A 23,424-nucleotide genomic window follows, 5' to 3' on the forward strand; every position below is an offset into this window, starting at 1 on the left:
CTGATGGGATGTGCTGGAGCCGTGGTGGGAGCCCTTGCCACCCTCGCCGGCTTTGTGAGTGTGTGCAGCTCCCACTGTGCCCTCAGTATCCTGGTCTGTAAAGCTGGGGTGCTGACGGTGCCCTAGGTGCTGTGGGACTGAATGACGCAGGCGGGGCATGGCTAGGGGCGAGGCTCCAATTCGTTGCTACTGCTACTGCTGCTGATCCGTGCCAGGTCCTTTCAGAGCCCCTGGTTCCTTCTGACTTCTCTCTCTGAGGGCACGTGGGGCATTCTTAGGTGGCCTAAGGATTTGAGAGCTGCTGATTTTGGGGGTGGAAAGTAGAAGGGGCTTCTCTCTCCTTGCTTCCGTTTTCTTCTCTAAGATCTACCTTCTGGAGACTCTGCCCACCTTCAGGGGGAAGGGCAGGGAAGGAGGACATGGCTCCTGAACAAAGGGAAGCAAGCTGTCAGGTGAGTTCACTGTATCTCAGATCTTAGGGACAGATTGCTGTTGTTCTTTATTTGTTTTTGTTTGTTTTCTGTTTTCACTCGAACTGAAGTTCTCTACCCAATGCAATCTTCCCCAGGGTTTGGAGGCCAAGGCCTTTTCCCTTGGAAGAGTTGCTCCACCCTGGTGGATGGTGGATTCTGTAGTGAATGCTTGCCTCCTCCCCCAATCCAGGTCTAGCGGTCCCCTTTTCTTTCCCTAATAGACATGCTTTTATTCATTAGTCTCAATTCACTGCATGATTCCAAATTTGACAGGTAAGATGCTGCACGTCTTATATCACTTGGGGACAGAACAAACATCACCCTTGGCAAAGTTCCTTTGCATCATCCCTGAAAGCCTTCTGAATCATATGAATAGTTTCCTCGGAGGAATGTTCAAGCTTTAATACAGAATTGGATGTGGATTCGTTGCTTTACTTGCTCAGTCATTTTGAATGCGATGGCCACACAGTACACATGCTCACTCAATGCGTCCATCACTGCCACTGACTGTTGGGAACCGCCCTGCCTGGTTTTAGAAGCTGTAACTGCCTCCACCCCCCACCCCTGCCCCCATGGCTAAGGCCTTTGGACCATAAGCCACTAACGAGACAAAGGTTATCTCTCTGGTAGGAGTGCTGCTTCTGCTCCTTTTTCTTCACCCTGCCTGGCCCCCAGTGCTTGATCGGTTAGCCAATGATTGGTTAGATTCCCCAAGTGGGGAATGACTTAAGACAGGCACGATCACGGGGAGGCCCCAGGGAAGGACTTGGGGGGCTATAGCAAAAGGGGGTGCTGGACCCTTGCTCCTTGGCTTTGGCATAGCCTGAGTCCTCATTCTGTCTTCAAGAAGTCTCCTAATCTCTTGGCTGCCTTACTTCCCTTGCCTGACTTAAGCCTGAAACAATGCCTTAAGCCTGAAACAATGCCTGTGGTAGGTGCAACCCTGTGCTGGAAAGGGCAGGTTCCCTGGTTGATCAGGCCTAAGAAAGAATATGTAAAATCCTGTGAAAACTGCTTGGTTTAGATTGCTCTCAATTAAATGATAAGAGTCCAAGCAAGAAGTGAGTTTGTTCCTCAAAGTTTTATGGCTCTTTAGCTATCTGACCCTGACTCAAAATAGGCCCTCTGAGTTCTTTGTTATCTATTGTTTGATCCTTACTGCCTGACAATGATTAATGAGCTTTACCTGTATTCTTGTGCAAAATGAACCCAATAAAAGCCCATTGAGGAAAAGGCTTTTGGCCCTTCTCCTTTGAGAGATCGGTCACCTTTCTTCCACAAACAGATCATGTCTTAGTAGACTTGTTCTCATCCGTGGTGGCTGGGGGGGCGGGTCCTGCAGGTGGAGCCCCCCCACAACTGACTAGTACAGTGAAGTCGTCATTGTTCACACATGTGCATTTCAGTCCACTCTCCTTGGCTTCCAGGTTACATTGATGTTACACAAACTGTTCTTGTTATATTAACAATAGATGGACTTTTTCTGGGCAGACCTCATATATATTTGTGTGTATACATGTGTTGCTTGTATGTACTTTTTTTCCATATATACCAAAAAAGTAAAATTACTCTTCACCCCACCATCTGGAGATAATTGCTGTTAGTCATTTGTGATGTATCTCTCAGCATCACATATAATTTTTTCTGTGTACTCATAATTTAAGAAAAAAGGGAACACCAAATATTTGGTGACAGAAGATGATTTGACTTTGGGTGGTGCACACATAATGCAATATACAGATCATGTATCATCGAATGCCTGAAACCTGTATGATCTTAGTAACCAGTGTCACCCCAATAAATTTAATAAAATAAAGGAAAAATTGGGAACAAATTACCGACTGATATGTAACCTGCTCTTTGTACTTAATACTGTTATGGATGTCTTTTTAAGTCAACAAATATTGTCTAAGTGCCATCACAGAAATTATTCTAATTGACACTTTCACTAATGGCCTTAATGCCACTGACACAGGGCCTGGTTCATACCTCATGCTGTTCAGTATATTTTTGTCACTGATTGATTACTCTGTAAACAAATGACCTGGAGCCTTCAGAACCCAGAAAAATATCAGAAGCATTTTATGTAGCCCACCACTGCCCTCTTTATTCTGTGGTGGGGTCCTGGCAGGCTGGGATGGCTTGTCATGGAGGGTGTCTGTGACATTTGAGGATGTGGCTATGCTCTTTACCTGGGATGAGTGGAGACAGCTGTGTCCTTCTCAGAGAAGCCTGTACCAGGATGTGATGCTGGAGAGCTATGGTCACCTGGTCTTACTGGGTAAGGACATTGTCCCTGTAGATGCAGAATTCAGAAATGGGGTAAGTCAGCACCCGTGTCCCTGGATAAAAGCCATAGGTCATCTTCTGAAACTTTTATTATTTTACCTTAGGGTTGTACACATTGGATCTCCATAAATATTTAAAACTTTTTACCCTTTGTAGGCATGGAATTGCCCCAGGGATGGGACTGTCTGGGTGTTTTCCCATTGTGATTGTTCTGTGATTTTGTTTGCTCACCTCCCAGCAGACAGTGTCCCTCATTCTCTCTGTTGACCTGCCTCTTGCCTTTCTCAATTCTCTTTCCAGCCAGGTAGACATTGTATAGTCCATCTTTGAAAGGATTTAGGTAGTATTTTTTTTTTTCATTTTAAATGAGCTGCTTGGTATATAATCCTTTCGATAGATACCTGTTTACAAGTTTTAATTTGGTCTACACATTTAACATTCCATCATCTATAGAAAGCCCTGTTCAGGTTGTGTGTTTATATATTCCTAACATACACTTAATTATTACATAGTCGTGTCCTATAAGGCCCTTTCTAACACACCTCTCTTGTTGTGGGGGCACAACTTGAGCACCCCACTGAAACTTTTTGTATCCTCCGTGCTTTTTCCACTCTTGGATAGCTCTTTGTGTCAAAACAAAACCAAGGCATTTTCTTTTCCTCTTTGTTTGTGAGCAGGACTCCCATTTCCCAAACCAAAAGTTATCTCCCTGTTGCAGTAAGGAGAAGAGCTCTGGAAGGCAGAGGAGAAATGTCCTGGAAGCTCCTCTCTTGGTGAGTGGGGCTGAGGGGCCTGGGAGTCCTTCCAGGCAACAGTCTGGTTAACAATCGATGGTGTAGTGTGTGGACTATGGTCATTGCTGGGAAAATTTCTCGAGGGTTCTCAGTTCTCAGGAAGTGCTGGAGAAGGGGATGCTGAGGACCCCAGACACGAGTGTCTTTTTTTTTGCCCTGGTAATTACTTCACAAATGAATTGGTTAGGATCTCTCTTCTTGTTCTTTTCTATTGTTTCAGAGGAGCAACATTCTCATGTGTTCATTCGGCAAACATGGCGTATTCAAGGACTTGCAAGTAGTTCATTCTGATTGAGGCTCAGGGGAAACAATTTTAGAAAACTTGATGGGGGCCCTGTTATAAAGTGTTTTAGTATGGCTCTTAGAGATATGAACTATTCAATGGATAGTCAAAGGATTTTAAGCAGAAGAATTATATGGTCCTTGATATTTAAAAAGAATTGGTCCAAATCAGAAACAATTTAATGTCCTTCAGTAAGGGCACAGCTGAAGAAGCTGTGGTGTGACCCTGCTCTAGCATACGGTCAGAAAGAGAGCACCAGACATGGACAGAGTTCCCTCCAAGGAATGTCAAGGACTGGGAAGCTCTTTATCTGCCCAATTCTAAATCGTATTTTTGCTAGAGCAATGGATAGAGCTCTCATGGGTTAATTACTCTAAATGAGTAGAGCAGTCTTGGCTATAGATCCCTGCTTTTCATGACTTTGAATATTTCTTGCCAATCCCTTCTAGCCTGCAAAGTTTCTTTTGAGAAATCATCTGACAATCTTATGGGAATTCCCATGTAGATGACTAACCTCTTTTCTCTTGTTGCTTTTGAGATTCTGTCTTTATCTTTAGCCTTTGACATTTTAATTATGCTGTGTCTTGGAGTTGGCCTCTTTGCATCCATCTTGTTTGGGACTCTCTGTGCTTCCTGCTCTTGCATGTCTATTTCCTTTACCAAATTATGGAAGTTTTCTTTCACTATTTTCTAAAATACATTTCCAATTTCTTTCTCTTCTCTGTCAGACACCCCTATGATGCACACATTGGACTTCTTGAAGTTGTCCTAGAGGCTGTCGTCATTTTTTGGATTATACTATCTTCATGTTTTTTGGATTCTTTTTCTTCTTGTTATTCTGATTGGTTGTTTTTTGCTTCCTTATGTTTCAAATCATTGATTTGATTCTCAGCTTCATCCACTCTACTGTTGTTTCCCTGTAAATTGTTCTTTATTTCAATGAGTATATTCTGTGTTTCTGATAGGATATTTTTTTTATGCTGTTATAATCCTCACTTAGTTCCTTGAACACCCTTATAGCTAGTGTTTTAAACTTTGCATCTTGTAGATTGCTTATCTACATTTAATTTAGCTCTTTTTCTGGAGTTTTGATCTGTTCTTTCATTTGGGCCATGTTTATTTGTCTTCTTATTTTGGCAGCCTCCTGGTGTTTGTTTCTATGGGTTAGGTCATGTGCCCTAATTTAGTAGGTGTCCTGTAAAGTCCAGTGGCACAAACTCCCCTATAAGCTAGGAACTCAAGGTACACCCTTCGTGTGGGCTGAGTACACCCTCCTCTTGTAGTTGAGCCTTGGTTGCTGTTGGCCAGTCAATGGGAGGGATTTATCCAGGCCAGCCAGCTGTAAGTATTGGCTGTGACCACTTCCCACAAATATCCACCCTCTGTGGAAGAACAGCTGTGCTGGGGCAGGGTGGTGGTGCTCTGACATGGTCTGTAGGTGTCTACTGGGTACACTGGCCCTGGGGTTTCCTGGGTGTTGCAGGCCAAGGTCAGCCCCTGCCTATGTTTTGCCTAGTGGCTCCCTGCCTGAGCTGTAAGCAAGCTGAGATGGCTACTACTTATGCTGGGCTTGGAGATTTCCAGGCAAAGCCAAATTGTGAATCTAGCCTGGCTGTTGCCAGTGTTGGGCCTGGGGCTCACTGAGGCCAGCTTTTGCTTGTTTGATAGGATTTAGGAAGTTGTGCACCATGAACTAAGACCAGCCATTCATATGGAAAAGCAGCATGGGTGGACCTGTAAGTTGGGTGGGGCAAATCCTCCAAGGCAGGTCAATGTTAGGCAGGTTGATGGAGTCTCGGATACGGCACCAGCTTGCTGGCTGTGGAGCTTTGTGGTGGGAGGGTCCAGAAAGGGGACAGTGGCCTCTGTTCGCTTTAATGCCAGACAATTCAATTTCTCCCTGTATGCCACTGGTGCCTTTCAAGCTGCTACCCCAGTGCTAGAGCTCAGAGGGAGTGAGTCTTGAGTAGGGTGAGTACCTGTGTGGGTTCTTTAAAAGGAACTGCTTGGGGCTTTCTTTCAACTCAATCCCTGCTGGTTTTTTTCAGCCAGAACTTCTGGGGACTTATCTTCCTGGCACTGGAACCCTGGGCTGGGGAGCCTGGTGTGATGCTGGGACTCCTCACTCCTGAGATATCCCTTCTGAATTTTTATTCACCATACATGGGTGAGGGACTTGCCCATTCCATGTCTGTGTCCCTCCTACCAGTCTGGATGGATGTAGTTTCTTTAATCCATAGTTGTCAGTCTTCCATTCAACTAGATTTCTGATGGTTCTGAGCGATGGTTCTTTATTTTAATTCTTTCCCTTTATGTATACCAGATTCGCTTTATATGTTTAGGTGCTCCTATGTTGAATACATATATGTTTAACAAGGGTTATATCCTCTTATGCTATCAATCCCTTTAGTATTATGTAAAGTCCTTTATCTGTCTCTTGTTATGACCTTTGTTTTGAAGTCTATTTTGTCTGAGAATAGTATTGCTACCCCAGCTTTTTTGCATTTGCATGGAATATCTTTTGCTATCCCTTCAGGTTCAGTCTGTATCTTGTAGACAGCATATGTATGGGTCATGTTTTCTTATCCTTCAGCTAATCCTATGCCTTTTGATTGAAGCATTTAATCCATTCTCATTTAAAGTTATTACCAATAGGTTCTTATTTACTGCCATCTTATTCTTCATGCCTGTGTTCCTCTCTATTTCTATTTTTTGTCTTTCTTCTGCTTAAAAGAAGACCCTTTTACATATCTTGCAGTATTGGTTTGGTGGTAATAGCTTCTTTTTGTCTGGGAAGCTCTTTATTGCACCTTCAATGTTAAACAACAGTCTTGCTGGATAGAGTAGTTGTGTGTTTTTGTTATTTTGTCTTCTAAATTGCTGATTCAGCCCACTGCTTCATGTAACCTTCTAGTGTATTCTTCATTTCAGATATTATAGTTTTCATTTCTGAATGGTTCTTTTTTATAGTTTCTGTGTCCTTTTTAATGCCTACTTATCTCTTTGTTTAAGTTCTCACTGAGATCATCCATTCTTCCCCTAAGGTCCTTGAGCAGCCTTATAATTGTTTTCAACTCTGCATGTGATATCTTGGTTGCTTCCATTTCATTTAATTCTTTTTCTGGAGACTTCTTTTGAGCTATCATTTGGGATATGTTTCTTTGTCTCCCCATTTTGTCTCTTTCTTTTTTTTGTTTCTGTATATTAGGTAGATATGTTATGACTCCAAAACTTGTTATGACAGCTCTACAATGTACATGTCTTTTGGGGCTCAGTGGTCCAGTCTTGAACATCACCTGAACTGGTTGCTCTAGGAATGTTTCTTGTGTAGGTTATGTGTGCCCTCCTGTTGTAGGTGAGTCTTGAATGCTGTTGGCCCATTTGTGGGTAGTGTTAATCCTCAAGATGGCTGACTATAATGATAGACTATAGTCAGCATGTGAGTCACTGTGCAGAAGCTACTGCTTGAGGCAGAGTTGTTCCCAGCAGGGTCTGGTGCATGCTGGAATTCCTCTTTGGGTGTGGTTAGCTGGGTTGAGTACTGGTGTAGTGTGAAACCCTCTGCTGGTTGTGTTGGTTCTGTGTCCACTTGGGCAAGATTCAGGCGTAGGTCAATGTTAGACCTTGTGTGTAACCAGCATTGGTCTGCCTGTATGGAGCTACCACATTATTCACTGTTTGTGGCTGTCTAAACTAGGCCTGGGTGTGTGTGTGAGGTGCTGGGATGTGTAGAAGCTTCAGCTTCCTTCATTTCTGAGCTGTGGGCAAACCAATGAATGCTGCAAGGCTCCCTAAGGTCCATCTACACTTGTAGGCCACTCTGCACCCACTGAGGTTGCCTGGTCTTCCTTCAGAGCCTCTCAAGTAGGACTGTAGAGTGGGCCCAGAATGGCCACAAGCTCAGTAGTGCAAGTTGACTGGGATTGCGAGAACAGGGCTAGTGGGTCTCCTATTTGGGGCCAGTATGGTCAGGTACTCAATGAGGACAAAGTAGCCCTTACTCCAGAGCCATATTTCTCAGTCTGTCCCAGAGTCTCATCACTCAGTCTCTGCCAGAATCTTCAACCCTAGCTCCCCCAAGAAGAGTTTACCACAGGTTCAGGTTGGGTGCAGCCAGCCATCCCTACTGCAGGAGCAAGCTCAGGAGCAAGCAGGATGCAAGCAGGATGAAGCCACCATAACTTGGGAAAACAGACCAAAGAGTCTCCCTTTTGGGATGGTACTAGCCGAGCATGAAGGAGAAAGGCAAGCATTTCACCTCTTGTCCTCCCCTACTCTGCAGGCTCAAAACCCAGCACTCATCTGAGTCCTGGACAAGAGCCTCCAAGGGAAACACTCTCTGAAAGTCCCAGCTTTTAGCAGCACTCCCTTCTACCACTGAACTGAGTTCAGCAGAGGTAGGCCAGAGGTAGGCCACTGGGACTTGGGAGGAAAGATCAACACAATTTCCAGTTGGCACTGATACCAGCTGAGCTGACAAAAGGGGGGCAAGACTGGTCCCCATTCCAAAGTCACACAGCTTAATGACTGTCTGAGAGTCTGCCTAGAGCTTCTCCTGAGAAAGAGTACACCAAAGATCCATTTTGAGTGCAGCCAACAGACTTCTCTGCAGGACTCGAGCTTGGCAGGGTGATGTCACCAGTAGTTGGAAATCCAAGTTACTACACTCCCCAGGCTGGTGCTGTAAGAATAGGAGTGCTTGGCCCTGGAAGATGGTATCTGAAGGTAGTGTAGAATATGGATTCAGGAGAAGGACCTCAGTGTCTGACTGTCCAGATCTGTCCTCAGGGGCTTGCCACCCAGATCTTCTCTTTATGATTCTCATATGACCTGAGTCACCTTCCCTTTACCAGACTCTCGGTGAGTGTCCAAGAGCAAGCTCCTGTTCATTGGCCCTTGAGGAGAGCATTGAGGATTTTAGCAGACTACATCTTCTTCCCAGCAGAGTCCCCACTGATTTTCAATGCCAGGTGCTATGCAGGCTTCTCTTTCCCACTGTTGTGCTCTGGGTTGGGGATCCTGGCTTGGGGTTGGACCCTCTTCAGGGGGAACTTTCACAGTTGAGATATCCCTCTGATTTCTCAGCCAATGCATGTGTGTGCAGGGGCAGCCCTAATTGCACCCCTGCCCTTTTTACCAGTTTGTGTGGTTCTTCTGTAAATCCTTTGTTATAATGCTCCTGTTCAGCTGTCCCTCAGTTGGTGATTCAGGTTGATTGTTCTATAATTTAGCTGTAAATCCAGTTTGGCACTAGAAGGAGATGACTGTGCTTTCTATCTGCTCCACAGCCATCTTAGAATCCCTCAAAATGCAGGTCTCTCCAAATGAATTTTTAAAATATTAGTATACAGCAGGTGGAGGCATTGGTAAATATGCTTTGCTTCCTTGCACAACCAGAAGAAGGACAACAACAAATTTAAAAACAAAAACAACCAGAACTGCCAGAAAATCGAACTGTATGGATGTCTGACAACCAAGGAGTTAAAGAAGAAACATTCATCCAGACCGGTAGGAGGGGAGGAGACAGGAAGTCAGAGCAGAGAGGACGCTCAGCAAGGTAGTGGCTGGTGGACTAGATGGTACCATATTCGCATGTGTATAAACCAGGAGGAATAACTGGGGAGCAAGACAGGCCATGCAGCCAGGGTCCCAGTGTGGATAAATATAGCCTAAAAACCTCTGGCTGTGAATACCTGTGGGGTTTGCAGTAGTGGGAGAAACTCCCAGTCTTATAGGTCAGCGTGTTGGAGGGGCTCACAGGGTCCTAGAATGTAAACAAACCAATCTGTTAGGATGTACTGGGACATGGAGGACCTAAGCCACTACCTATGGTGGAACAAAGAAGGTATGCATCACCAGCTAAGTACCTGATCATGAGATTCCCCATTATTGGAAGCAAATGAGGCTTAGCCGCTGGCATCCTTCTGGAAACCAGTTGAATCCTCACTGCCCTGCCCCTCTCACTTGAGCTTTTACAAAAACAAGGCCCATAAATCTCCTGGACTTTCTGTCTCAAGAAGCAAAAAAAATTTCAAATCATCTAACCCTACATGAAAAGAATCAGAAAAAGAAAGAAAAGCCCAGAGTAAGTAGAAGGAAGAAAATAACAAACATTAGAGTGTAAATAAATGAAATAGAGACACACAAAAAAGTACTAAAGATCAATGAAACCAAGAGCTGATTCTTTGAAAAGATAAACAAGAATGATGAAACTTTAACTAGACTCAAAAAAAGAGAGCCCTGACTGGTATGATTCCAGTGGGTTGGGCATTATCCCACAAACTGAAAGGTTGCTGGTTTGATTCCTGATCAGGGCACATGCCTGGGTTGTGGGCAAAGTCTTTGGTTGGGAATGTGAAAGAGGCAATCAAATGATGTTTCTCTCCTTCTCTTTCACCCTCCTTTCCCCTCTCTCTAAAAAGTAAAATCTTTTAAAAGTATGAATAAAAAAGGAAACAAGAGGTCTCAAATAAATACAATCAGAAATGAAAGAAAAGTAACAACAGACACTATAGAAAAACAATGAATTGTAAGAAAATATTACAAACAACTACATGCAAAGATATAGGACAACCTGAGTGAAGTTGATAAATTCCTGGAAACATACAATCTTCTAAAACTGAATCAGGAAGAATCAAGAAATATGAATAGATTAGTTACAACTAATGAAATCAAGGCAGTAATAAAAAAAACTCCTGACAAATAAAAGTCCTGGGCCAGATGGCTTCATATCTGTTTGGTGAATTTACCAAACATTCAAAGAAGAAGTAACACCTGTCTTTTAAAAACTATGTTAAAAAATTCAAGAGGAGGGAAGACTCCAAAGCTCATTTTACAAGGCCAGAATTATTCTAATTCAAAAACCAGATAAAGACACTACAAAGAAAGAAAATTATAGGCTAGTATCCCTGATGAATATAGATGCTACAATCATCAAGAAAATATTAGCAAACCAGATAGAGCAATACATTAAAACTATCATATACCATGATCAAATGGTATTTATTCCTTTGGTGGTACAGTATTCACAAATTAATAAACATGATAGGTCACATAAACAAATGAAGGATAAAAATGACAGGATCATATCAATATATGCAGAAAAGGCATTTGGTAAAATCCAGCATACATTTATGATAAAAACTCACAGCGAAGTGGGGAAAAAGGGAACATACCTCAATATAATAAAGGCCATATATGACAAACTCACAGTAACATCATGTTCAATGGGCAAGACCTGAAAGTGTTTTTCTTAAGATCAGGAGCAAGACAGGGATGTCTGCTTTCACCATTTATTCAACATAGTACTGAAAGTCTTAGTGAAGCAATCAGACAAGAAAAAATAAAAGGTACCCAACTTGGAAAGGAAGAAGTAAATGTGTTATTTTATGCAGGTGACATGATACTGTACAAAGAGAACCCTAAAGACTCCACCAAACAACAACCACCACCACCTAGACCTGATAACTGAATTCAATAAAGTAGCTGGATACAAAATTAATATTCAGAAACACTGATAATGAACTATAGAAAGGGAACCTAAGAAAACAATCCCATTTATAATTCTAACAAAAATAATGTACCCAGGAATAAATTTAATCAAGGAGGTAAAAGACCTGCACTTGGATAATTACAGGATACTGAAGAAAGAAATTAAAGAAGATAACAAATAAGTGGAAGCATGTACTGTATTCATGGATAGGAAGAATTCACATAATTAAAATGTCCATACTACCAAAAGCACTCTAGAGATTGGACACAAGTCCTGTCAAAATACAATGGCATAGCCTACAGAACTAGAACAAATATTTGAAAAATTTATATGGAACGAAAAAAGACCCCCAACAATGTCAACAATGTCGAGGAAGAACAAAGAGGTATCACACTACCTGATAACAAACTATACTGCAAGGTCATAGTAATCAAATTAATACTATGATGAGATACCAACTTACCCTTGTCAGAATAGCTATCATCAATAAATCAATAAACAAGTTTTGGTGAGAGTGTGGAGAAAACAGACCCCCCATGTACTATTGGTGGGAATGCAGATTGGTGCAGCCACTGTGGAAAACATGGAATTTCCTAAAAAAATTAAAAATGGAACTGTGTTTTGAATCAGTGGTTCCACTTCTGGAAATACATCTGAAGAAAATGGAAACACTAATTTGAAAGAATATATGCACCCCTAGGTTCATTGCTGCATTACTTACAATAGCCAAGATTTGGAAGCAGCCAAGTGCCCATCCTTAGAGAAGTGGATAAAAAAGTACATTTAAAAAAATGTACATGGTACATTTACACAATGGAATACTATTTGGTTGTACAAAAGAAGGAAATCTTACCCTTTGTGATAGCATGAGTGTACCCAGAGAATGTTTTCTTAAGTCAAATAGTCAGTTATAGTGACACAAATACCATGTGGTTTCACTTGTATGTGGAATCTAATGAAGAAAATTAATTAACTAAATAGAAACAAACTTGTAGATACATAGAACAGACTGACAGCTGTCAAAGGAGAGGTGTTGGGGAACTGGGTGAAAAAGGTGAAGGGAATGGGCAAAAACCAACAACAACAAAGACAAACCACAGTATGGTGATGACCAGAATGAAAGGGGGTGAGGAGAGGTGGAAGAGGGCAAAGTGGGGGATAAGTGTGGTGGAAAAACCCTGGGTAGTGGGTGCATGATACAGTATGCAGATGATGTGTTATAGGTGTACACTTGGATCTGTATGGTTTTATTATCTGTATGGTTTTGTTTGTCATCCAAACAAATTCAGTAAAATATGCCAAATCAAAAATAAAGTAGCCTGAATTTTAAAGTTGCATCTCTATTGTTAGATATGGTCTATAAGAAGAAAAAAGATTAACCTGCTCACTCATGTTGCAAGGATAGGGAGCATAGTACAAAAAATTTCTATGTATCATCCAGTTTCAACAGTTACTAACTTATTGTTATTTTTGTTTCATTTATTTCAGTGGTTCTCTACCAGGGGTCTTTTGTCAATGTTTTGAAACATTTTTGCTTGTAACTACTTGGGGGTGGGAAGAGTGGTGGAAAGGGTGTGTACTAATGCATTGGGCAGCCGGACACAAAGAATTATCCAGCCTACAATGTCAGCTGAGGTTGAGAAATCTTGCTCTTTATGCAGGATTTAAAATAAATAATCTTTATATATTTTATTTAAAATATCTTTATATTTTATAACATTGAATTGTTCTATTCAAGAATAGAAGAGTTTCGCCCTGGCTGGTGTGGTTCCGTGGATTCAGTACCCGCTCTCAAACCAAAGGGTCGCTGGTTTGATTCCCAGTCAGGGCACATGCTTAGGTTGTGGGCCAGGTCCCCAGTAGGGGGCACATGAGAAGCAACCACACATTGATGTTTCTTTCCTTGTCTTTCTCCCTGCCTTCCCCTCTGACTAAAAATACATAAATAAAATCTTGAAAAGAATAGGAGCATTTCTTTTTTTATTGTTCAATTACAGTTGTCACCATTTTGTCTCCATTACTCTCCCCCGCCCTACCCACCCACAGTCAATCCCCCCTCCTCTGTTGTCTTTGTCCATGGGTCCTTTATACATGTTCCTTGATAACCCTTCCCCTTCTTTGCCCCATTATCCCCCTCCTTTCTCCGCTCTAGTTACTGTCACTTTGTTCTTTATTTCCAAGTCTCTGGTTATATTTTGCTTGCTTGTTTGTTTTGTTGTTTAGGGAATAGAAGAGTTTCTGAACAAAATACAAACAGACTCATAGATACAAAGGACAGTCTGAGCTCTCAGAGGGGAAGAGGGTTGCAGGGTTGGACGAAAAAGGTGAAGGGATTAAGCAAAACAAACAAAAAACATCTACAACAGTATGGTGATTGCTGGACAGAAAAGGGGGTGGGAGGAAGTAGAAGAGGGTATAAGGTGAATAAATGGTGATGGAAGGAGACTACTTTGTGTGGTGGACACAATACAATATAGAGATAGTGTATTATAGAATTGTACAATTCAAACCCATGTAATTTTATTAACCAATATCACTCCAATAATTTCATTAAAAAGAAAAAATAGAGTTTCTTTTTGTTTAGGTGCACTTTATCTTTTGCAATTTTTTTCATTTTTTGTTTTTCATGTTTCTTATATATTCTTGAAATTCTTTGTTAAAATAAATAAAGGTTATTGATTTGAGTGTGTTGATTTTATATCATGCTACATTACTGACCAACTGTTACCATTGATTCTCTGATTTTAAAATATAGTATTATAGCCCTGACTGGCATAGCTCAGTTGGTTTGGTGTTGTCCAGCAAGGCAAAAGGTTGTTGGTTCAATTCCCGGTCAGGGCACATGCCTGGGTTGCAGATTTGGTCCCCAGTCAGGGCACATATGGAAGGCATCTGAATGATGTTCCCGTGCCTCTCTCCCTTCCTTCCTCTCTAAAAACAAACAAACAAACAAACAAATAAATAAAATTCTTAAAAAAATATATAGTATTATATCATCAGCAAACTGAGGTAATTTTATTTCTTCTTTATGCCTCTAATTGATTTTACACAATTTTGTGTAATTGTATTGGATAAAACATCTAGTAGACTGTTGATTAGAAGTGAAAATAATGGGCATCATTGTCCTGTTCTTGACCATGGTGGAAATGCCTCTAGTGTTTCTTCATTAATTAAGATAGGAATCTCAAGTAGAACTATTAGAATAGTTCTAATAGACTTTAGAACTATTTTATGTTGAGGAAGCATCCCTAATTTCCTATTTTCTTGAACATTTTATTATCACTGGTGCTGACTTAAAAAAAGTTTTTGTCATTGTCTCTGGATACATTCATATTTTTCCCATTAGGTACATACATTATAATGTACTGTAGTAAGCGGTATAATAAGGGGAATGGATTGTTGGAGCTTAGTCAAGAAGGGTGTAGAGATGAGTTAACACTGGAACTGCATCTGAAGCCTACAGAAAGTTTGAGCATGTTGGAATAAGAGACAAGACATTTAAGATTGGAAATTATTGCAGAAATGAGACCCATATTATGGAGATAATTTGCAAGTCTATCATAGACTTCAGATACCAAACTGCACATCCAAATTCATACTCCTAGCTCCTCTCTCTATTCTCTATTCTCCTGGGTACTGTCACAGTCTCATCTTCCATAAATGAGCTTTATTCTTTTACTGTCTTATACAGTGTTAATTTCTTATTTTTTCATCTTGCTAATATGTATTAGCCAGAAAGCAAGCCCTTATTTATATATTAATATTTATTCTTTCTACAGATTTAGTCTTAGCCAACCACATGAGTCATTGGCAGTTTTTTTCTTTTTCCAGGAAATAAAAGCAGTCCTAAAACCACAAAACCAATGCAAACATAAGACTCATCATTTTGGGGGCTGAGAAGGAAAAGACTCAAAAGAGATGAACTCTGGAATTTCTTATCAGAAAAACCATGCATGTACAAAGACAAACTAAAGAAGCAGAGGAACAAAAATGAAAGTTTACAAATAATTTCAATCACCCATAAGAAAATCAGCCTTGTAGAAAGAAACCATAAAAATATTGACTTTGGTCAAAATTTCAGTCTGAAATCTCTTTGTTAAGCAATAGAAGGTTGCTAGAGATAAAACACCCTCAAAATATGAAATACAAAGAAACAGATTTAAGCAGAATTCAAATTTGCTTAATCAACCAAAAATTAAGATAGCAGAGAAAGGTTATAAATGTAATATATGTGAAAAGGCCTTCATTCAGAGTTCATTCCTTTATAAACATCAGAAAAACCATTCTGGAGAGAAATTATTTAAATATAAAGAATGTTGGAAAGCCTTCAGCCAAAATTCAGCTCTTATTCAACATCAAAGAACACATACTATAGAGAAACCCTATATATGTAAAGAATGTGGGAAAGCCTTCAGTCATAGCACATCCCTTTGTAAACACCTATGAACCTACACTATGGAAAAATCCTATAGATGTAAAGAATGTGGTAAATCCTTCACCAGGAGATCTGACCTTCTTTTTACACCAAAAAACCCCCAAAACAAAAAAACAAAAACAAAAACCCCAAAAACCCATGTTCAAGAGAATCCCCATAAATATAATCCAGGTAGGAAGGCATCCAGTTGTAGCATATCCCTTTATGGATGTCAGAGAATTCATTTCAGAAAGAAGTCCTATTTATGTAATGAATGTGGCAACACCTTTAACTCTAGCTCGTTCCTTTGTTATCAGAAAATTCATACAGGAGAGAAACCTTTTAAATGTAGTGAATGTAGGAGAGCCTTCAGTCAGAGTGCATCTCTTATTCAACATGAAAGAATTCACACTGGAGAAAAGCCCTATTGATGTAATGAATGTGGAAAAGACTTCACTTCCACTTCATGACTTAATAGACACCAAATAATACATACTCTAGAGAAACTGTATAGTTGTAATGAATGTGGTAAAGCCTTAAATTCCCACTCTAGACTTATTCATGAGAGAATTCATACTGGAGAGAAACCATGTAAATGTAAATTGTGTGGGAAAGCCTTTTAATGAAGTTCAGCTCTCATTCAACAGCAGAGAATGAACACTGGAGAAAGACCCTATAAATATAACGAGTGTGGGAAGACATTCTGGTGTAGCTCATCCCTTAATAATCACCAGAGAATTCATACAGGAGAGAAACCATGTCGATGTCTGGAATGTGGTGTATCTTTTGGCCAAAGTGCGGCTCTAATTCAACATCAAATAATTCATACAGGAGAGAAACCCTTTAAATGTAATATATGTGGGAAAACTTTTAGACAGATCTCATCAATTATTGCACATCAGAGAATTCACACTGGAGAAAAACCCTATCAGTGAAATACATGTGGGAAACTCTTCAGCCAGAGGACATCTCTTACTAATCATGATAAAATTCACATTGAAGAGGACCCCTTGGTAGTAGATTTGCATGTGTGCAAGTCAAACCAAAGCTCATCAGAATTTGCTCACTTGAGATTTATTTAGTAAATGTAATGAATAGAAAAGTACCTTCTATTTTAATTTATTCCTTATCTGTTATTCTAAGGATTAACTGTGACTAACAAATATATGGAAAGCTTTCATATCTGTCAGTCACTTTCAAATATTCTGAGGCAAATCACAATCACAAATATTGCTTTAGATCACTTGTAAGATTAAAGGGTTTTTCTGTCCTTATACAGCATTTTAAACTACTATATGTGATATATAAATAAGAGAAAAATCTCAGTAAAGACATGCTAACTTTCATTAGAAAGACACCCAACTACTTTTTTTTCGGCTGGAACTGCTATCTTCCAGTAATTCGCCAAAATGACTAACACAAAGGGAAAGAGGAGAGGTACCTGTTACATGTTCTCTAGGCCTTTTAGAAAACACGGAGTTGTTCCTTTGGCTACATACATATGGATCTACAAGAAAGGTGATATCGTAGATGTCAAGGGAATGGGCACTGTTCAGAAAGGAGTGCCCCACAAATGTCACCATGGCAAAACTGGAAGAGTCTAGAATGTCACCCAGCATGCGGTGGGCATTGTTGTAAACAAGGGCAAGATTCTTGCCAAGAGAATTAATATACAAATTGAGCATATTAAGCACTCAAAGAGTTGAGATAGTTTCCTGAAACGTGTGAAGAAAATGATCAGAAAAAGAAGGAAGCCAAGGAGAAAGGTACCTGGGTTCAGCTGGAGCATCAGCCTGCTTCACTCAGAGAAGCACACTTTGGGAGAACTAATGAAAAGGAGCCTGAGCTGTTGGAACCCATTCCCTAAGAATTCATGGCATGATAAGTGTGGAAAAAATAAAAGACTTCTATACTGAAAAAGAACAGAAAGATACCAACTATATAAGCATATTTATTACAACTAACGTTTTAACACCAAACAATTAAAATATATTCATTTTTAAAGCAAAGGACAAAATAATAGATAAAAACAAATTGTAAACTGCTTCAAGCTCTTTTTAAAAATATATTTTATTGACTATGCTATTATATTTGTCCCATTTTCTCTCCCCTTTATTCCCCTCTGCCCTGCACCTCCCCTCCCACCAGCATTCCCCCACCTAAGTTCATGTCCATGGGTCATACATATAAGTTCTTCGGCTTCTCCATTTCCTATACTATTTTTAACCTCCCCCTGTCTATTTTGTACCTACCAATTATGCTTCCTATTCCCTGTACCTTTTCCTGCATCCTCCCCCACCTCCTCCCTACTGATAACCATGTGATCTCCATTTCTGTGGTTCTGTTCCTGTTCTAGTTGCTTAGTTTGTTCTTTCTTTCTTTTCTAGGTTCAGTTGTTGATACAATTGTGTTTGTCATCATTTTGAAGTTCATATTTTTTATCATTTTTTTGATAAGTCTCTTTAACATTTCATATGATAAAGGCTTGGTGATGATGAACTCCTTTAACTTGACCTTATCTGGGAAGCACTTTTTCTGCCCTTCCATTTTAAATGATAGCTTTGCTGTACTGAATAGAGTAATCTTGGATGTAGGTCCTTGCCTTTCATGACTTTGAATACTTCTTTCCAGCCCCTTCTTGCCTGGAAGGTTTCTTTTGAGAAATCACCTGAGAGTCTTATGGGGACTCCTTTGTAGAGGTAACTGTCTCCTTTTCTCTTGCTGCTTTTAAGATTTCCTCCTTATCTTTATTCTTGGGTAATGTAATTATGATGTGTCTTGGTGTGTGCTTCCTTGGTTCCAACTTTTTGGGGACTCTCTGCGCTTCCTGGACTTCCTGGAAGTCTGTCTCCTTTGCCAGATTAGGGATGTTCTCCTTCATTAATTTTTCAGATAAGTTTTCCAGTTCTTGCTCTTCCTCTTCTCCTCCTGGTCCCACCCCAGATTCGGATATTGGAGTGTTTAAAGTTTTCCTGGAGGTTCCTAAGCCTCTCCTCATTTTTTTTTTTGAATTCTTATTTCTTCATTCTGTTCTGGTTGAATGTATCTTTGTTCCTTCTGTTCCAAATCAATGATTTGAATCCTGGTTTCCTCCCCTTTACTGTTGGTTCCCTGTATATTTTTCTTTATTTCACTTTGCATAGCCTTCATTTTTTTCCTCCATTTTGCGACCATACTCAACCATTTCTGTGAGTATCCTGATTACCAGTGTTTTAAACTCTGCATTGTCTACCTCTTCATTGCTTAGTTTTATTTTGGGGGCTTTGTTCTATTCTTTCATTTGGGCCATATTTCTTTGTCTTGGTGCACCTGTTACATTGTAAGGGGTAGAGCTTTATGTATTTGCCAGGATGGGACAACCCATTTTGCTGCATTGTGGAACAATGATGCTCAGCTCTCAGCAGCTTTCAGTCACTTGTCCTGCTACCTACAAGCAATTTGGGCTCTTCTGGTGCTGATTCCAGCGTGGGTTGTTTTGTGTACATTCCAGGACCCTATGGGTCTCTCCAATCTACTCTTCTGTGAGGCTGCGAGTTTCTCCTGCCACTGCAACCCCCACAGGTTTTTACAGCCAGAGGTTTTGAGGCTTTATTTCCCCACTCTGGGACCCAGGGTTTCACAGTCTATCTCACTCTCCAGTTGTTCTTTCCAGTTTGTCCACATGCAAATGTGGGACCACTCGTTCTCCAGCTGCTGCCTTGCCGCAGGTCTTCTCCCTACCCCCAGCTGCCTGGCTCCTCCAATCCTACCAGTCTGAATGAATGTTTCTTCTTTAACTTCTTGGTTATCAGACCTCCATACAGTTCAGTTTTCTGGCAATTCTGGTTATTTTTTGTTTTTAAAATTGTTGTCCTTCTTTTGGTTGTGCATGGAGGCAAAGTGTGTCTACCTACACCTTATCTTGGCAGAAGTCCTAAACTACCTCAAGATCTTGAATTTGTGTTTTCCTGAACTATTTTAAACTTTGTGTGTAGTTTTCTCTAAAAAGAGAAAAAATGTCCTCTCTTTCTCCTTTATTCTTCTACTTACATCAAAACTATACCTAATAATCTCCCCAAAATTTTACACAATTTCTAATTTTGTTCTAAGAATTATTTTTCTTTGTTTCTTTGAAGTCATATTTTTAATTATGCTTTGTATGTTTTGAACAGCATGGTAGATAATTTAAGTAGAACAAAATATAGTTTGATTAGGCAATCAAGGTTAAAACTTTTAATATTTTCTTTGTTGGCTGCAAAAGATATTCCAGTCCTAAGAAATAGTTTAAAGAACTTATCACCTGTGGCAAAAGGAATCATTTTCATGAAATAAAAATTTTCCCACTTGAGGTTGCCTAGGTTTTATTTTTATTTTTTTTTGTGGCCGTTATTGGGCATCTGATAATTATTTTTTCCACTAATGTCCTTTATCACTTTTTTCCTTTTTATTGAATTTATTGGGGTGACACTGCTCAACAAAATTATACAAGTTTCAGGTGCACAATTCCACAGCACATCACCTGTACACTGTATTGTGTGTTCACCACCCCAAGTTAAGTCTCTGTCCAATCATTTTTTCCACTAATGTCCTTTATCACTTTTTTCCTTTTTATTGAATTTATTGGGGTGACACTGCTCAACAAAATTATACAGGTTTCAGGTGCACAATTCCACAGCACATCACCTGTACACTGTATTGTGTATTCACCACCCCAAGTTAAGTCTCTGTCCAATTATTTTTTCCACTAATGTCCTTTATCACTTTTTTCCTTTTTATTGAATTTATTGGGGTGACACTGCTCAACAAAATTATACAGGTTTCAGGTGCACAATTCCACAGCACATCACCTGTACACTGTATTGTGTGTTCACCACCCCAAGTTAAGTCTCTGTCCATCACCATTTATCCCCTGTGTACCCTACTATACTTTCCCACCAACTCCTCTTCTCCTGATAGTCACCACACTGTTGTTCCTGTCCCTGAGATTTTTCCTTTTTCTTTTTTGCTCAGTTACTTTATTCCACTCCCCCAATAACTGTCCGCCTGATCTCTATCCGAGTCTATCTCTATTTTGCCTGTTTATTTAGTTCATTATCTTCCAGATATGAGTGAAGTCATATGGTATCTGTCTTTCTTTGACTGGCTTATTTCACTTAGCATAATGTTCTCCAAGTCTATCCATGCTGTCATAAATTAGGGTAAGCTTTCCTTTTTTTATGGCTGAGTAGTATTACACTGTGTAAATGTACCATAGCTTTTTAATTCACTCATGTATGATGGGCACTTGGGCTGCTAGTTTTAACAAATTTCAGGTTGAGAAGGAAAAAGAAAGAAGGGAAATTATTCTAATCTCTGGAACTGGTTTACCCAGTAAATGTTTGTTTATCCTCAGGTTTGAGCCAGGTTCTCTCCCAGGCACCAGAAATTGTGCAGAAGAAACAGGCATTGACTTGAAGAAGTCATGCATTGAGGGGACAAGAGGATAGCATTAAAGGGAATGATAAACGAGTAAGCAGATTATGTGTTAAAGTATTTTCACAAGGAAATAGATGTTATTGTGATACTGTGTTATGTAACATACAAATTGTAGAGATTTGTGCAGGATGCAGAAAGAAGGAGCTTAGCCAAAGGGGCCTGGAAAGACCAGAGTTAGTGTTCTAAAACAGTGATGCCTAAACCCAGTTTTGGAAAAATAATATAAATTTTCCAGCATGAGATGAGTACTTCAAAATATGCAAAGCTGACATCATGCTATGTTTGTAGGACATAGGTTAAGTGATGAGAATGACTGGTGTTAAAGCTTGAGGAGCCAGAGGTCAGATAACCAAAGGTCCTATTTTCCATGCTAAGGAATTGATTTTGATTCTGAAATTTATGGAACCAGTGAAAGATTTTATGTGGGCAAAATTGTTCTGGCGACGATGTGTAAATAATGAACTTAGGAGGTTGAAGACTGCTGAGAAGACTGAAACCTAGAAGTATGGGCTGTTACAGTAATTTGAATGATAGGTAAATGAGACTCTCCACTCAAGGAGTGAAGATTATGTGACAGATGTTAGTGTGGTAAAATAGGGCTTGGTTTTTGCAATCAAATAATTGGGAGAGGTGACGTGAGAAGAAAAGTAGGGTTTTGCCTAATTAACTGGATGGATGGGATGGTTGTGCCATGCACTAAGTAGAAAATACAGGGAATGAGCAAGTTTAGTTTTACACATGTTAAGTTGGTTGTACGGATCTAAAAGGGAATCGTGGACCAGATGACTAGCATTATGGATAATTAAAATATAGGTGGTAGTCAAAACCATGGTACATGAAATTGGCCAGCAGAGTGTACAGATTAGAATGAGAACCAAAGGGATCATGGGTATAACCCAGGAAATCATTAGTATATAAGGAGTTGATGTAAGAAAAGGAATTGAACTAAGATGAAAAGGAATGGCCATGCAGGTAGGAGTGAAGCCAGAAGAGTAGTGGCACTGAGCCCTAAGGACAAATGAATCTCAGAGGGTCAGTAGTTTCAAGGACTACAAATTAAGTAATAGAGAGAGTCAATTGGAATTGGTAACGAGGAGAATATTGCAGACATTGACAAGAGTAATTTTAGTGAATTAGGGTGAAAAGAAGCCAGAGTATGATAGATTAGATTATTAATAGGAAGGTGAGAACTAGTAGACTGTTTTAGACTATGTTTCAAGAAGTTTAAATGGGGATTTCAAGCCAAGATGGAGGTGTAGGTAGAAATACTGCACCTCCTTCCACAATCAAAAGAAGGAAAAAAAAAACAATTTTAAAACAAAAAAACAACCAGAACTGACAGAAAATTGAACTGTATCAAAGTCCTACAACCAAGGAGTTAAAGCAGACATACTCATCCAGACCGGTAGGAGGGGTGGAGACGGGCAGCTGGAAGGAGAGGACTCACGGAAAGGCGGTAGCTGGAGGACCAGGGTTGGCAAGGCCGCAGCTGGTGGACCCAGCAAGGTGGCGGGTTGTGGAGCGGGGTGGGCAAAGCTGCAGCTGATCGGCAAGGTGGCTACTGGTGGAGCAGGCAGCCCCACAATCGCACGCAGATAAACTGGGAGAAACAACTGGGGAACGTGATGAACTGTGCACCCCAGGGCCCCAGCACCAGGAAATAAAGCCTCAAACCACAGATTGAAAACACCTGTCGAGGTTGAGGCAGCAGTGGGAGAAACTCCAAGCCTCACAGGAACTCCCAGCCTCCCAGAGTTCATTGGAGAGACCCACAGGGTCCTAGAACGTACACAAGCCCACCCATGTGGGAATCAGCACCATAAGGGCCCAAGTTGCTTGTGAGAAGCAGGGGAAATGACTGAAATGTGGCAGAGAGTGGAGCAAGTGCCATTGTTCCCTCTTGGACCCCTTCACCACATATGGTGTCACAACACAGTGACACAGGTGGCCCTGCCCTGGGGAACACCTAAGGCTCTGCCCCTTACTATGTAACAGGCTTACCAAGACAAAACAAATGGCCCAAACAAAAGAACAGATCAAAACTCCAGAAAAAATACAACTAAGCGACGAAGAGATAGCCAACCTATCAGATGCACAGTTCAAAACACTGGTAATCAGGATGCTCACAGAAATGGTAGAATATTGTTGTAAATTAGATTAAGAAATGAAGGCTATGCTAAGTGAAATAAAGGAAAATGTACAGGAAACCAATAGTGATGGGAAGG

The 23,424-nt window shown here is 40.4% G+C and overlaps 2 pseudogenes; both read left to right on the forward strand.

Annotated features, from left to right (window-relative positions):
• The first annotated feature begins 727 nt into the window (after window positions 1-727).
• On the forward strand, window positions 728-16,827 carry LOC123826545 (annotated as a pseudogene).
• Window positions 16,828-17,136: 309 nt separating this feature from the next.
• Window positions 17,137-17,627, forward strand: LOC123826580 (annotated as a pseudogene).
• Window positions 17,628-23,424: the final 5,797 nt, after the last annotated feature.

The sequence above is a fragment of the Phyllostomus hastatus genome, unplaced genomic scaffold (genome assembly GCF_019186645.2).
Source record: "Phyllostomus hastatus isolate PE091 unplaced genomic scaffold, TTU_PhHast_1.1 phas_contig_81, whole genome shotgun sequence".
NCBI classification, from domain to species: domain Eukaryota; kingdom Metazoa; phylum Chordata; class Mammalia; order Chiroptera; family Phyllostomidae; genus Phyllostomus; species Phyllostomus hastatus.